Source organism: Strix aluco, chromosome 1 (genome assembly GCF_031877795.1).
Source record: "Strix aluco isolate bStrAlu1 chromosome 1, bStrAlu1.hap1, whole genome shotgun sequence".
NCBI lineage: Eukaryota > Metazoa > Chordata > Aves > Strigiformes > Strigidae > Strix > Strix aluco.
In genome coordinates, this window is record NC_133931.1 from 23,513,129 (window position 1) to 23,527,671 (window position 14,543).

Below are 14,543 nucleotides of genomic sequence, written 5' to 3' on the forward strand. Positions count from 1 at the left end.
TTTTATCTTCCCAGTATGGAACAATGTCAGCCTGACCAGCAGTTATTTAAAAAGGCTGCACTTGGCATACATTTCAATTTGAGTTAAGGCTTGCTCACATAAGTAAATAATGAAAGTCTTGTGATTCGAAACAATTCCTTTTTGGACATAGTGTTATGACATGAGAGTTGACTTGGCAGACTGTTGTTCTAGTTTATTTGCATTTATTATTCATATTCTCTACCTGTTTTGATGTTATAGTCCTTTTGAATGTGCCTTAGCCTTTCTGCTGCCTTAAATTCAATTGCACAGCTCTCAGTTATACAACTCTGATATAGACAAGGCGACGATTTTCTTTTGCTGGGTGACAAGTTTTGCTCTTCTAAGGAGGATTCTTTAATAATACTGGCTTAAAGTTTGCAGCAGAGTATTTCTTTAAAAAAGAAAAAAAAACTTTAAAAGAGTGAGGAGTCATTTATGTTCCTTCAATCCAGTATTTGATAGCTTTCAGTTGGTAGAACGATTTGAGGATGAGTGCTGAACAGTGGGATTGCACATGAAAAAGGTCAGAAATAAGGACAGAGGGAATTGTCGTGGATGCCTTTATTGATAATAGTGAACTTAAAAGATGTGAGCAGGAAAAAACTTGAGGGGAAAAAAAGGAAAGAGCAGCTAAAAGGACTTCGGAATTATTTTCTGAATAACTTCTCAGTTTGAGTTTTTTTATTTTTTTAATGTAGTGTTAAGTAATTGGTTAGAGAACAGTCTATAAACCCTCCTTACTGAAAATAGACTTAATATACTAGAAATGTAAAAAATTTGCAATTTTTTGCAAAGTAAATAAAATTTGTGGAAGTATCTACTTTTTTCAATCAGACTTGAAGCTTCTAAATATATATTAAATAATAAAAATTCCTATTAACAACTTATCTATGTTAAAACAATCTGATAAAATGTCCCACTACTAGAACTTTTAGACATTTGATATGTTTTATTTTTCAGGTAAAGTTGTTAAATTTCAAAATCACTGAAAAGCTTAATCCTACAATGGAAACAGATATGCAACTGAGGTTTTTGCAGAGGACTTTCATTCCTCAGTAACAGTGATTGGGCCTGTTTTAGTCTCTGTTTTGGCACTAGTAGAGTGTATGATTAATTTTTGTCTCATGCCAGCTGTAGCAAGGAAACCACATGCATATTGCAGCGTAACAAGGTTAGAGAAGTACACTTCAAATCAAATTCAAAACAGTCATCAAGGATATTTATTCATTCTATGGAACTTTCGTACTGTGTTATAAAGCAGACTTGGGGAAAAAATTAATCTCTTGCGCAGATGTGTTTCACCTTCGATGTAGACAGTTCTGTGCTGCCTGAAGAATGGAGAAGGTGATAAATACTCCATTCTTGAAACCTTAAATAGTTTTGAGTTTGTTTACCCTGGCTGTTTCCTCCCCGCCATCCTCCTGAGAAAACATACTGTGTTTTTTGAATATGTTTCAATAGCCAGAGGAAAGGTCTGGGTTGAGATGAGCCTAGGATTTATACCTGTGTAGTAATTCTTCCAGCTGAGGGGAAGGAAGCTGCGACAACTGGACTTTCCAGAGCAACTGGCATCGTGTCCAGGTATTTTGTATTGATCCAGTCTTGCTGGGACAGGGCAAACACAAATACAGATTTGTCCAGATCACAGTCCACTGAGTTGGAACGGGATCTCTTGGTAAACTACAGTTAATTCCAGGTAATGTTTGATAGTGTTACCAGGTTATCTAGAGGCAGACATGGCCCTTTGTGAATATGAAACTTGAAGCTCTTTGGGTTTGGTTTCTGTTCAAATGTCAACATCATCTCTGGTTTGTCTGGTTTCTCTGTCAGGTGCTCATTTTTCTCCCAGGAGCTGATTTTCATGCAAGAACTGAGTCAAGAATGTTGTCAGTGGCTGTGGAAGCTAAGTGTCATTATCCTTGAATGTTTGTGTGCAGGTTTGTAAAATCCACGTTTTAAATCTGTTTCAGCTACTGCTGTCCTCTGTAAGGTTCTTCTGTTTCATGTGGCACTTGCTATATGTCAGGCAGAAGCTCTGATAGAAGTGAGGAGCCTTTCATTATAAATGTATTGGGGTAGCTGAGAGTAAGGTGTGAAGATGGCTCACAAGATCCTTGTGCAGTGAGGTGACTGCAAATGTCCTTTTGCATACAGGCGCATGTTTGAGGGTCTGTGACGCGAGACGTCACACTTGTGAATGTGGCTTCGTCTGTGTGTGGCTTGCTGAGAGTGAATACTACCATTCCAAGTAAAAATTCAGGATGTATTGGTGTTGGATTGGAGCAGAGGTGACCCCTGGTAGCTGTAAAAAAACTGAGTGAATAGAGGAGGCTTTTGAGTTAATTTTTGAGATCTTTTTAGTATTATTGTTCATTCCCCAAGTAGCCAGTGTGAGGTATTCTGCCACCATCACCGACACGGTGTCTGCAGGCAGTTTCAGGAATCCCTTAGCCTTAAGTGATCTGCAGAGTATACAAACTGTTAGCTTTGGCTCCAGTTTCTGCTTTTAGAATAATTCAGCTGTTCCTTACACGAGGCATCTGTTTTGCTTTTGGAGATGGAAAGGAAGACAAATGCATTGCTGTCTGCCCTTACTCTGTCTGGGTCAGGCTGTGTGGCCGAACAAGGTGTGCTAGCTGAGGGCTTGCGCTGCTTTCCTGCTGAGCTGCTGTGACCTGCTGGGAGAACATGAACAGGACAGCAGGCTGTGCCTCTGCCTTCCCTGCTCTCTGGCCACTGCTTAGCTGGTGCTTCAGCTGACCTCTTGGGCTCTTACTGCCACTGCTTTGTTCCCTTCCTGGCCCTGGCTGATAAAGAGAACTTACCTGAAGCATGGAAAACAAGCCAGTCACATGGAGAGACTGTGCCTGACACAGCTGTAGTCTTGGACTGAAAAATTGGAATTTGTCCTCCCCCTCTTCCTGCTCTTCTGCATTTGTTTTCTGATTCAGGAATCCATCCTCTGAGTTACATTGTCTCCATTGTGCTATGTAACTACTTCAAAAGCATCTGTTGGCAAGAAAACTTTGACGTCAGCAAAGTCAGGGTGAGGTTTTGCATTGCGCACATTCAGTCGCTCTGGTTGGTGTGGATAATGGCATGTTGGAATTGAAGCAGAGTTCGGAGCCGGGGGGTGGGAATCACTGTGAATGGTGTTTGTAGCATGCTACTCAGTGTATATCCTGTGAGCAGAAAATGTGCTTGACAAACTATATATTGTTCTATTTGTTTATTACAGATTATTTTGTAAATATTTGTGCCTGACACTCTTGGCTTGCAGGATACTGCTTTTGGCTCTTTAAACTGGGATTACAGTAACAGTTCTTTGCTGGTGTTCCAAGTGAAGATATTTTTCAGAAGCAAACTATATGTAGTGCTCAGGGAATTTTTTTTCCAGTGTTAACACTACGTTTAGATAAGCAAAAAGAAAATAAATCAGTAATAATCTACTGCAATTTGAAATTCATAATGGTTAACTTGTAAGTAGAAAGAAAGCGAGCACTTAAAGATACTGTGTGAATTTATGATCTGCTAAAGAAAGTGGTATTTTATTTTTAAGGATGAACAGAAGACTGACTTTTGCTGATTAAACAAATATCTTTGACTTGGAAATAAATATGAAAGTGTGTGTGTTATATTCAGTTTAAGATACTTGTTTCATCTAAGATTTATCTGGATGCAAACACTCAGTTATATTTAATGCCATCAGAACAGAACCGTGGGTGTCACTCTGACAGGATTCAAAGTCAAGCTGGAGTATTGCAGCTGATTTAAAAAATAAACAAGAAGCTTTTTGTAGTGTTTACAAATTATTTACTCTCCTTTTTAAAGGAAAAAATCATCCCAACATTTGAGGACTATATCTCAGGTTTTGGCTAACAGGTACTCTTGGCCTGAGGCAGCACTAGTTCAGTTTACCAAGTATGATGTTTCTGTGGTCTAGGAAGCTTTTAAATCTGACTTAAGGTGTTGGGGTGTTTGAAAGTTTTACTAAAAAGTGTATAGTTGAAGGCACAATTACCAGTGTTGCTATTTAAAAACCTCAGAACCCAAAATAACACAGGTTTGTTTGGAGTCTGTAATTAGAAAGTGTTTAGCTGCTCTAAATAATGAAGAAAATACACACAGTAGCTTTTCTAAGAATTGCATTATGCTTGCTTCATTTTTTTTTCTTTTGTGCCTGTAATTGTTGGAAATGGATGATGTGTCACAGTCTGTCACACAAAGCAGCCTAACTAAGGATGTTTCCATAATTGTGTCGAAAGAGCTGTTTAAGATGATGCTGTGTGGAGGAAAAATGTAACATCCAACAAAGTGTAAAGAGATATTAGAAAGAATATGTGAGTTTGCATGTGTAGATGTGGGGAGTGTGTAGAGGGGGAAAGTGTTAGGGGAAAAATGTTTTGTAATCCGTCCTCAAAAGCATGAGGGCAGGGGAGTTGTATTTCAGGAATCCTCCCTGTGTTGTAGGGCCTGGCAGTTGAAGGTAACTTGCTAATTTAAAAGTCATGGAGTAAATGGAATAGCACAAATACATCTTGACCCACACTTACTTTTCTCCTTTCTGGCAGTTGCTCCCTGAATGTGCAGCGCACTGCTGCAGCACTCCAACTGGCAGAAGAAAACCATTGTAGGACCTGTGCATTTTTTTCTGACTTTGTATTCTGTTGTTAAATGTATTAAGCACGGCAGGGAACCTTTGAGTATTATTATAAGTTTGGTGTGAAGCATTCTGACAGTCCAGAATGTCGCAGCATTGCCAAGGTTTCATCAGCACAGTGTGATCCAGAGTGTTGCCTGACACGCAGGACTATAAGGCTAATGCACAGTGGTTTGCAGGGAATGCACAAACTCTATGCTGCTTTGTGCTTGGATGCTGTTAACGAGGCAATGAAGACCAAGGAAGTTTCACAAGAGTAAGTCTTTAAAGCCGTGAGTGGGTGCATTATTTGATACAGCAGTTTTTGCATAGAGAAACTCTGCTTAGTTTCCAGTCTGTTACAGTTACACTGCGTTGCTGTCTGAAAAACATTTGGAAAAACTCACATCAACCTGGCTAAATCCTGCTGTGTGCTGACACAGCATGTTTTTTGGCATAGTATATGATGATATTGTAGGTGGAATAACTATGCTGGCAGAATAACTCCTCCTGTTGGCATGTATTGTATTTCCATCATAGGTACAGCATCAGATGTACTATAAATGACAAGCATTCAGCTTTTTCTTGCTTTGTGCTTTTTAACTAGTGTTTACACTATTTATAATGCTAGTGGGGTCAGTCTGTAAAGGCTGCTAGATCATTCCCCTTCTCTTGCCCTGTCTGTGCTGAATGAGCTCTATCTCTTCAGCCTGGTCTTTTTTATTTATTTATTTTCAGCAGAACTGGAAGAATCCTTTCCACTAAATTCTTTTCCCTGAAGAATCATCATTAAGATTGAAATTTTCACCTTGTGTATTTGTAAGCAAAGATAAGATGTGCACGTTTGATGACTAGTTGGTTTGTCTTTACGTTCCTTTTCTAATGTTCTCCTTTCATTCTACATTAGTTTCGGCTGTGAGATAAGTTTCATGGTACTTCTGCCATTTCCTGACGCCAATGGTTTTTCTGGAGGCAGTGAGTGTTTCCTGTCTGGAAGCTAGAGGCAGTGTTCCTGGCAGGATGGAGTATTTTTGTTTCCCTGGTGTGACCTTTCTCTGTTTTTGTCTCTCTTTCTCTCAATTGTTCATTCTTTTTTTGATCTTTGTCTGTATTTGAAATTGCACCAGTTTAGAGCTATCATTAAAGAAAAAACGGACTTGGTGTTTTGAAATACATCCATGCAGGATTTTTCAGTTAATGTACTGACAGAATAAATTCATAGGCCAGGCAGCAGTAGAACTTGGCATGTTATAGTAGGTTTTGCACTAATCTCACTTCTTGAGTGAACAGGAGCAGTTAGTTATGCTGGTGTAACTTTGTACCTGACCCAAGGGCATTTTCAGCAGTTATGGCATTAGCCATAACAGAATTCAGAAAACTGTCGTAGTTCCTGTCTGTATCCTGGACTTGCTGCTGCTAGAATAGAATGGCATGGATTATTCATTCAGTCACCCAAGTTTTTCTGACAGTTTTATATTGAATTATATTGACTAAAATTATTGGTGTCTCTGTAAAGAGACTTACATGAAATGAGACCAATGCAGAGTAGCTATTCAGTTCTCAAGGGCTGAGATACTGTCAGTTTACAGTGTCTTAGTAGGTTGCTGTGAGTTGTCACAGTTGCTTTCAGAAAATGTGATCAAGTTATTATCTCCCATCCCATGGTAAGGTAACACTGTCTAACCTGATCTCACTGGAAGAATTTAAAACTAACTTGCTCACTTTTCATTACTTTAGTTAGCTTACTCTGTAAATTTCATCCAAAGTGTATCTCTGTATCCATTTTGTTAAGAAAACTGGTAAAATAGCACCAGAGGATTAAAAAGTAATCCATTAATAGTTTCCAGTGCTTCTCATTTTGAGGCAAAGCTATTTCAAGTTCAGTGTGTGTTGTTTTGTTTTTTGGTGTGTTTTTTTTCTTTTTCCCCCCTCACCCTGAAAGTAGAGGTTAGTTACACCAGAGAAAAAATAGAGCTGGAAGATGCTGTCAGTCAGATGGTCAATAATATCTTTCCTCAGTGCAAGACAGAAACCTCTGGCTCTTGCCGAGTTTAAAAATCAATAGGAGCCAGGAACTGAGATCTGTTACCCCTTATACATTCCCCCAAGCTGCTGTGTCTCTGATACGCTGTTCACATCCTGTCTGTGTGCTCTCTCTGGAACTCCTGCTCTTGGTTTCAGATCCCTCTGCTACAATATTTGTCCCACCTTACATCTTGGTACATTTTATTTGCTTTGTTTTTATAGTAGGGCAAACTTTAAAGCCTGCTCGAAAACAAAAGCTTGGCAGAATTCAGTGTGTTGCCATTACTGTTTGGTTGGGCAGAATTACAGACCTGAAGTTACATCTGTGTATTCTGGAAATTTGTTAGTCTTGGTTATTTTCATTTTGGAGCAGTTTTTCTGTAGGAATGATCTCAGCATTTAGGAGTGTTGCAATGTTTTCCATTTGCAGGACTGGTGACACTGCAAGAAACAAAACTTTCTGGTTTTATTTCACTGGTGTACATATTTACTCCAATTATTTTGCAGTGTATAGTTTAGAATAAGAAGCAGCTGCAGGAAATTCTGAGGGGTATCATTCAGCAGTAAAGAGTAAAGTCAAAACTAGGGAATACTTGCTTCCAACTAAAATAAATATATAGCTAAAAAAATCTGAAAATTTGTTTTGGGATTATTTTACTATTGCGGTTTCCAGATAATTTACTTTGTTTCATTTATGCTTTTGTTAAGACTGTGTTGATGAAGTATCTGGATCTGTTCATACAGTATAAGCATTCTCAGAATTCAGAATTAAGTTCCTTAGTTCTTTTATATTGACTGCTCTTACAGATGACTGGGATTTTAAAAGCAGAATTTACAGTATACTTTTACTTTAGGGATGGGCAAGAGTTTGGGTTTATGGGAATTTTTATTTGTCTCAGGCAGGTCAAACAGTCATTTGTCAATCTTTTGAATGATTTGTTCATACAGGCTAATTTTCAGCTGATGGTCAGAAAGTGCTTAGTTTAATCTAACTGTATTAATACTTTCATTTAAAACTTTTTTGGTGCATAGGCAGCTTGTGCATTTTTTTAATTCCTTAGTGTTGCTTCCACTTTGCTGACCACTAGCTATTCAGATGTTTTAGAACATTACTTCAATATATATAGATAAATAAATCTCTGCACAGTATTCAGAAGTGAAAATACATGTCCACCATTGCCCAAATACACTACTTATGCAAGAAAAAAATTGTGCTGGTGTGAAGATTTTAATGATTAAAGGATTAAAATAGTTACAAATTCGGGTGATGTTTTGTTTTCATTCTTCCCCCCCCACCCCCACCCCAGTGTTTCCAAGACTCTGGTTTCTGTTGGCTGAATTTGGTGTACATTTTCTTACAGTAATGCACCACAGTGCATAGGATGAGCTTTCGACACAGCGAGTGCATGATTGAAATAAGACTGCTCTGCTGATTTAGATAAGGAAAAATTGATCCTGTTAGCCTTATTTGCAACAGATGTAGGCCAGGAGATTCACAAATAGAAGGCATCTCTCCACTAAGGACTTATCTTTGGTCAACCGTTGCACTCAATATACCCATATTTAATGCTGCTGGGCTGGAAAATTAATGTTTTTAGAATTTAAGGAATTCTTGTCTGTTTGTAATTTGTTAGCAAAAGTACAGTGTGGGCCCTTAAGAGAGGCTTCATCTTACCATGGCTGACCTTCCTTATGAAAGTGCTGATGAAATCTTTTACTGAACATTTGAATTGTAGAGGAAAAGATGTTTCTCTTCCAAGCAGTTTTGTTTGATTATGGTGTGTTCCTTTGTGGTTTGAAAGGATGGTGATGAAAAAAAACCCACCCAAACCAGACTGAGGGGAGGTGCTTTAAGTGCACTCTCTTCTTTACATGCATTATCTGCAAGAGGAACAGTTTTGCTGGAGTTGGCAATCAGTTGTTCAGAGACTTTCAGAATGAGTTGAGCAACTTGCAAGACTTCCTTTCCTAATAGCAGCTGTCATGGACACATGATACAGGATGTATTGCACATAAATTTCTAAGGAAGAAGCATAACTTTTTTTTTTTCAATAAGCTGTTGAAGATTTTTCTAGCTGTCAGGATTGGTTTGTCATGTGCTACATACCATTGTGAATTCTAAAATAGAACATTGTATATCAGTTAACTTTTGGCAATTCTGCAGTGTGTACTCTGCAGGCTTCTGTGTATTTTAAATACTGTCAGTCTTTTGATTTTAATGCCTGGTCAGTCTGACTGTCTCAGGCTTTGAGCCCAAGCGGGTTCATAGTCTGTCTGTTTGCTTCATTGTTTTACAAACAATATTGCTTTATTCTGTAAATGAAAATAGAATTTCCAGATAATTGACACAGGACTTGAAGGAAAAACAAAGTGCAATCAGAATAAACTGGGACATGGTAACAGTGCAGTATGTAGATTTTTAAAACAGATTAAAATATCTCTGTCTCACTTTCTCTTAAATTCTTGTATAATGGTATCCATGAATATCAGGGGGTTTTTATAACATGATTTAGAATACAGACAATTAATCTGGACATAACATTGATTAGAGAAACGGTAATGTTTTACTTCAATGTTTGTTGAAAGGTGCTTTACAAATAAATAGCAGTCTTGTTCTTGCTTCAGTGAACATCTCAGTTGAAGTGCAGATTAACAGCTGAAAAGAAAAGCTTGCATGTGATGAGGGAATTGCTCAAACCTCTTGTCTACTTTTGGTATCTAGTAATAGCCTTTAATTTTAACAAGGCATTACACAGTGTCTCTAAACTGATCCTAATTATTAGAAGACTTGCCTAAAGTAAACTGACTTAGCATTATAGAAACTCCCATATGTTAAACCAAATCTTTTTGCTCCTGGAAGATCCCTTGTTTCTCACTTGGTGCTGATCTAGTGGCCTATGTGTGTCAAGCTGACTCCTCCCAGAGGGTTTAACTTCCTGGGAGTTTAGGGATAAGGGCCCTACTCTGTTCTGCTTACCAGTTCCATGCTGATATGGGCATGTGCCAGATCTTGTCAGCACCTTTCACAAGCTCCGGTGTGAAATTAGCAAGTGAATGCTTGGTATGGTACTTGCAGGCAGTTCAACTCCCAGTCTTTCAATTTGCATAAATTAAAAAAGCAAAATTATTTCAACGATGCTTTTCTTCTGTTGTTTAAAGATGATACCTAAGGCTTGAGACTTGACATGGCAGATTTCTAAAAGTTTTGAAAAATTTGTCTTTGATCAGTTGTGGATTTGGGAGTCCTATTTTTGAAATAACGGCCTCTGTACAGCTATCAATAGTCCATCGTACAGCTATCAATAGTCCATCGTACAGCTATCAATAGTCCATCGTACAGCTATCAATAGTCCATCGTACAGCATAAAGAAATGAGAGCCTGATTAACTAAAAGATCAAGTAATTTTCACTCTGAAAAAGATTTAGTAGTAGTAGAAGCAACTCTGGTAACGTTCATAACAAATGGTCTTCATGCTTTAAGAGAAGCATTCACATATGTGGCTCCTAGAACAAAGTAGGACAGGAATGTTAAAGGTATCTTCCTACAAAAGTGTCAGATAGATAAGAATTACTTTTTGCTTGGATAGATGTGAAATGTAAACTACCACACCGGCGCCCTCTTTCAAAAGAGAAAAGCCATAATGAAGTAAAATTAACATGAGTATATTTTAAAAATAGTTTTATATGGCTCAGTTTGAGTTACAAATTATTTAAGTCACTTGACTTTACATTTTTACATCTTGGCTTTCTGTAACAAATCACTGTAAATGTTTGATAAGTAACTGTGGGTCTGGGTTTGTTTTAGAAGCTTGACAAATCTTCTGATACAAATTTGTTAACTTTCTTTTATAGAATAAACTTTTCAGTTTAATTCAAATAGTATCAACACTTTGATTTCACCTTTTATTAGAAATCAAAATTAGAAGACATTGAAAAACCCAACACAAATTAAATTTAAATATCTTTTACAATCTTCTAAACATTAAATGGAAAAATGTTACTATTATTAATTTTAGTTTTTGAGGGGAAATATATTGGAGGAGTCAGTCATAAGTGCATTCTACTAATTGTTGCAATTAAGCATTTCACCTATGCTGCATTATGTTACCATTAAAGGATTTTATTTTTCAACCTAGTGCATATAAAGGTTCTGCCAAAACCTTTGTTGTTTCAACATAATTTCCACTTGTTTACTTTCAAGTTGCAAAGTATTGATTCAGCTTGTAGTAAATCATCTGTGATTAAACCCAGTAACAGTCCTGGCATGCTCTGACACTGTGGGCATTGACGTGAGTATGGTGGAGTTTTTTAATGGGACATGGTGCTACAGAAGCACATAGCTGTTGAAATTGTAAGCTCTTTCAGACTGTTCCTCACTGTTTTAACTCTTAGTGATGCCAGATTTTTAGTTGAACCTGGGGCATGTGTAAAGTGAGTAGGTGTATATTCCTTTAGAAATCCTCAGGCAAAAGGGCTTGGTTTTCCCCACCAATTTTAAAACTATTGTGGAATGAATTGACATTTAAAGAATGCCCATTGTAATTTGATTGCTGTTTAATCCCATGTATTGGTATTTAGTTTAATAGTTTAAGCATTTGCATATTTTTGTTTTATGTTTTATTCCACTGTTTTTACATTACTTACTACATGGAGTAAATGAAAAGGAAAACATGTTTTTGATGCTTCTTTTAGATGTTTAGAGATACCTCTGTGTTAAGAACATCATAGCTTAGAAATTCCAGGATACTCTGTGATTGACAGGAGGTGCTCATTGGAAGAGGGAGTCAGAAATGTGTTTCAGATCTGTGATGCATTGTTGGTGGATGAACTTCAAGCTCTGGGGTTTTTTGTTGCAGCTCTCTAAGCTGGAGCAGTGAGTGCATCTCGGCAGCCACAGAGTATAGATGTTGGGAATTCTAGCTGTCAGAGAAGGAAGCTGTTAGTAGTCAGTTCTAATCAAGAAATAGTTTTCAGTATGCTAACACAAAGTTGGTGCTTGGTTAAATTGCCAGGAGGAGCAAATGCTTAAAATGAAGAGTGTTCATTTGCAACAGGAAAAATCTAAATTTGCCATTTAAGCAGCAATGACATGAGGGAATGTTTAAGGGTTTTAGTGAGGATGTAGCTACATCTATGTTTATGGTGGTTTTTCTCCTTTCCTACACAAATATTTAAGCCTGCTTTCATTTTGCAAATGGGTGTGAAGCTGCCTGTCATAGATTCATAGAATGGTTTGGGTTGGAAGGGACCTTAAAGATCATCTAGTTCCATCCCCCCTGCCTTGGGCAGGGACACCTTCCACTAGACTCAAAGCCCCATCCAACCTGACCTTGAACACTTCCAGGGAGGGGGCATCCACAACTTCTCTGGGCAACTTGTCCGGTGTCTCACCACCCTCACAGTGAAGAATTTCTTCCTTACGTTGTCCTGATGGCAGACTCCCTTATTTGTTGCTCCTGTGCACCATGTTGAACGTGTAATGGAAGAGCGAGCAGCATGTTGAGCTTGTGCCTGTTTGGAGGACAGTCAGGAGCATGAGGGAGTTAGTCTCCTCCAGCAGCTGGCTTACAGAAGTAGGGCTTTATCGGTCTTTTCTTGCAATATCAGTAGGGTTATACTTAACTGCCTTAGTGCATTTCCTAGAAGTTTTGAAATTGGTAAGATGAGACAAGCATAGGTTATGTCATAGAGCCATACTAGAAGATATTTTTCACACCAGTCATCTCTGAGTTGAAAACTTCTTCCTTTGCAAGATTATTCCCATTTCCTTTCCCTCCCCCTCCTTTATATGGTCAGCAATAGCATTTACTTAAAGCAGCATGTCCAAAAAGAATTATAGAAAGAAATTAACTGGATGTTAGTTAGGCTTCAGCAGCAGTTTAGAAAGGATTACTGAAGGAACAGATAGCAGTTAAGGACTGAGCTTTACGTGAGTTACATCTGTAAATGTCACTTGTGCTTTTGGAAATCTTCAAATGACAAGGTGTGTTTGTGCTGTGGCAACTGGTGTTTTGTGGTAGTCTGTGGCACGAGGAGAATGCAAAGCACGGCTGGAATTTGGATTTGTGGTAGGGCTTTAGGCATGGCAGGAAGCCAGAAACATGTTTTTTCTGTAGTCAGTAAGTGCTTTTGAGGAAATGTTGAGAACAGTGGTGAACTTACATTTTTAGGAGTTATACTCTGTGTGTGGTTTTTCTATCCCTTCACTGTTGCCCATATTAATTTCTTCTGTATGTTGACAGAGTTTATGCTGGTCAGTGAGACTGGTGCAGAACTTGCAATGGATGTTGCCTCTCAAAATCAGATTGTTATTACTGTAATTGTGTGTCTCGGCTTATCTCAAGTCTTTTAATTTCAGAGTTTTATTTTTCACACAGCATATCTCCTTCATGTGGACTCATTGTTATGGAATAATACAGGCGTTGTGTTCTCTGGCTGTACAGAATCAAATACTTTTTCCTTCTTTTTGTCAGCAAAAACACACAGATGCTGTGTGGGGTTAGGCAACATGAGAACTGGCCCGTGCTCCAGATTGCGCTAGTAATGCTTTTATGATTTTGTACAGCTCTGATCATTATTAGCGTTGTAACATTTGTCTTCATTTTTTCCTGTAATAAATCATCTGCTGAATCTTTTCACTTCAGCAAAGTCATCCTTGAACGTCACTAAAATGGCAATCCAAAATTACTATATAAGGAAGAGTATGGCTTTTAAAACTAGCTTTATACATCTAAATCTGGAGAGCGTAATTGATGATTGTCTGAAAGAACTGGCAACTTCTCTATTCAAAAATCCTGACAAAGTTTAAGCATTTTCTTTAGAAGAGCAATCTGCTATTTCTGAGAGACTGCTTATCAGATTCCATTACGCAAAGAAAACTATAGGACATACTGATCTCTTTCTCTAGAGCATGGGAGAATCTTTGTTTATTTAAAGAAAAAAAAGTACAACTGGTTCATCACCGGAGCTGCTATTTCTTGATTTTGTACATCTGTTGGAACTGCCAAAAATGCTGTAATACGCATTCTTTCCTCTCCAGAGAAATGGAGGAGGGGAAGACTTGTAGTCATAGGCTTGGCTGTGTTACTGTGTTTACTTCCTACCTTTTTTATTTTGGTTTTTCTCTTTAAAAAAACCCCACCTTGCCTGAAATGAGTGCTTTGATTTGCTGTTCATGTTGTTCATGGAATCTCCTAGCTTGGGGATGATGGCTCTTTCCACTGCCATGGTAGTATTTGTGTGAACATACAAATGTTAGTAAGTATATAGTTATAATAATGCTTTCAAGGTTATTCTTGCACTTCTAGACATATAAACTTAATTTTGTCAGCCATAGGCTATAGGATTTGTGTGTCTGTAGTATATTTCAGATGCTGTCTACCAACTGTGTCTACCCATGATATAACATCATGCTAAGATTCTGGAGAGAAGGATCTTCCTTTCTGTCATCGTTCTTGAGCAGTTTCTTCAGTTTCACCTTTTTTCTTTAGATAAGGGAATATTTACCTCACTTAATGAGAAACAGTGGCTATAAAACTATTAAATTTGTTTTGGGAACAGGTAAAGCATCCAAGATTCCTTTTGACTACGTTTCAGGCTGAAAATATTCCCTTAGGAGAGAAGGAAGAGTATGTTCTTGAAATAGGCTTTATTTTAGATCCTGGGAATAAAATAAGATATTTTTTTTTTATTTAATCTTACCTCACAGAGGTAAGACTTTCCTTTATTAGGGGGAAAAAAAAGGGAAAAAAGTGATAATTAAGCATTTGAAAAAATAGAATAGTGGCTTTTAAATTTCTTCTTAAAAAAACCAAAACAACAATGAAGAAGTGTAGTGGCCTAAGACATTAGACCTCTT

The 14,543-nt window shown here is 37.8% G+C and overlaps 1 protein-coding gene across 9 annotated transcripts in view; it reads left to right on the forward strand.

Annotated features, from left to right (window-relative positions):
- The window catches only part of RNF19A (ring finger protein 19A, RBR E3 ubiquitin protein ligase), a 63,094-nt gene that overhangs the window by 22,420 nt on the left and 26,131 nt on the right, over positions 1 to 14,543 (forward strand). Inside the window, exon 3 of one of the 9 annotated variants that reach the window (XM_074814745.1) lies at positions 1,852 to 1,958. The exons of 7 other annotated variants lie outside the window; for them this stretch is intronic. The gene's annotated coding sequence lies outside the window, so the exon portion shown is untranslated. Of the gene's footprint in view, positions 1 to 1,851; positions 1,959 to 13,920; positions 13,939 to 14,543 lie in introns of those variants that run through there. One more of the 9 variants, XM_074814801.1, reaches the window with a different exon arrangement.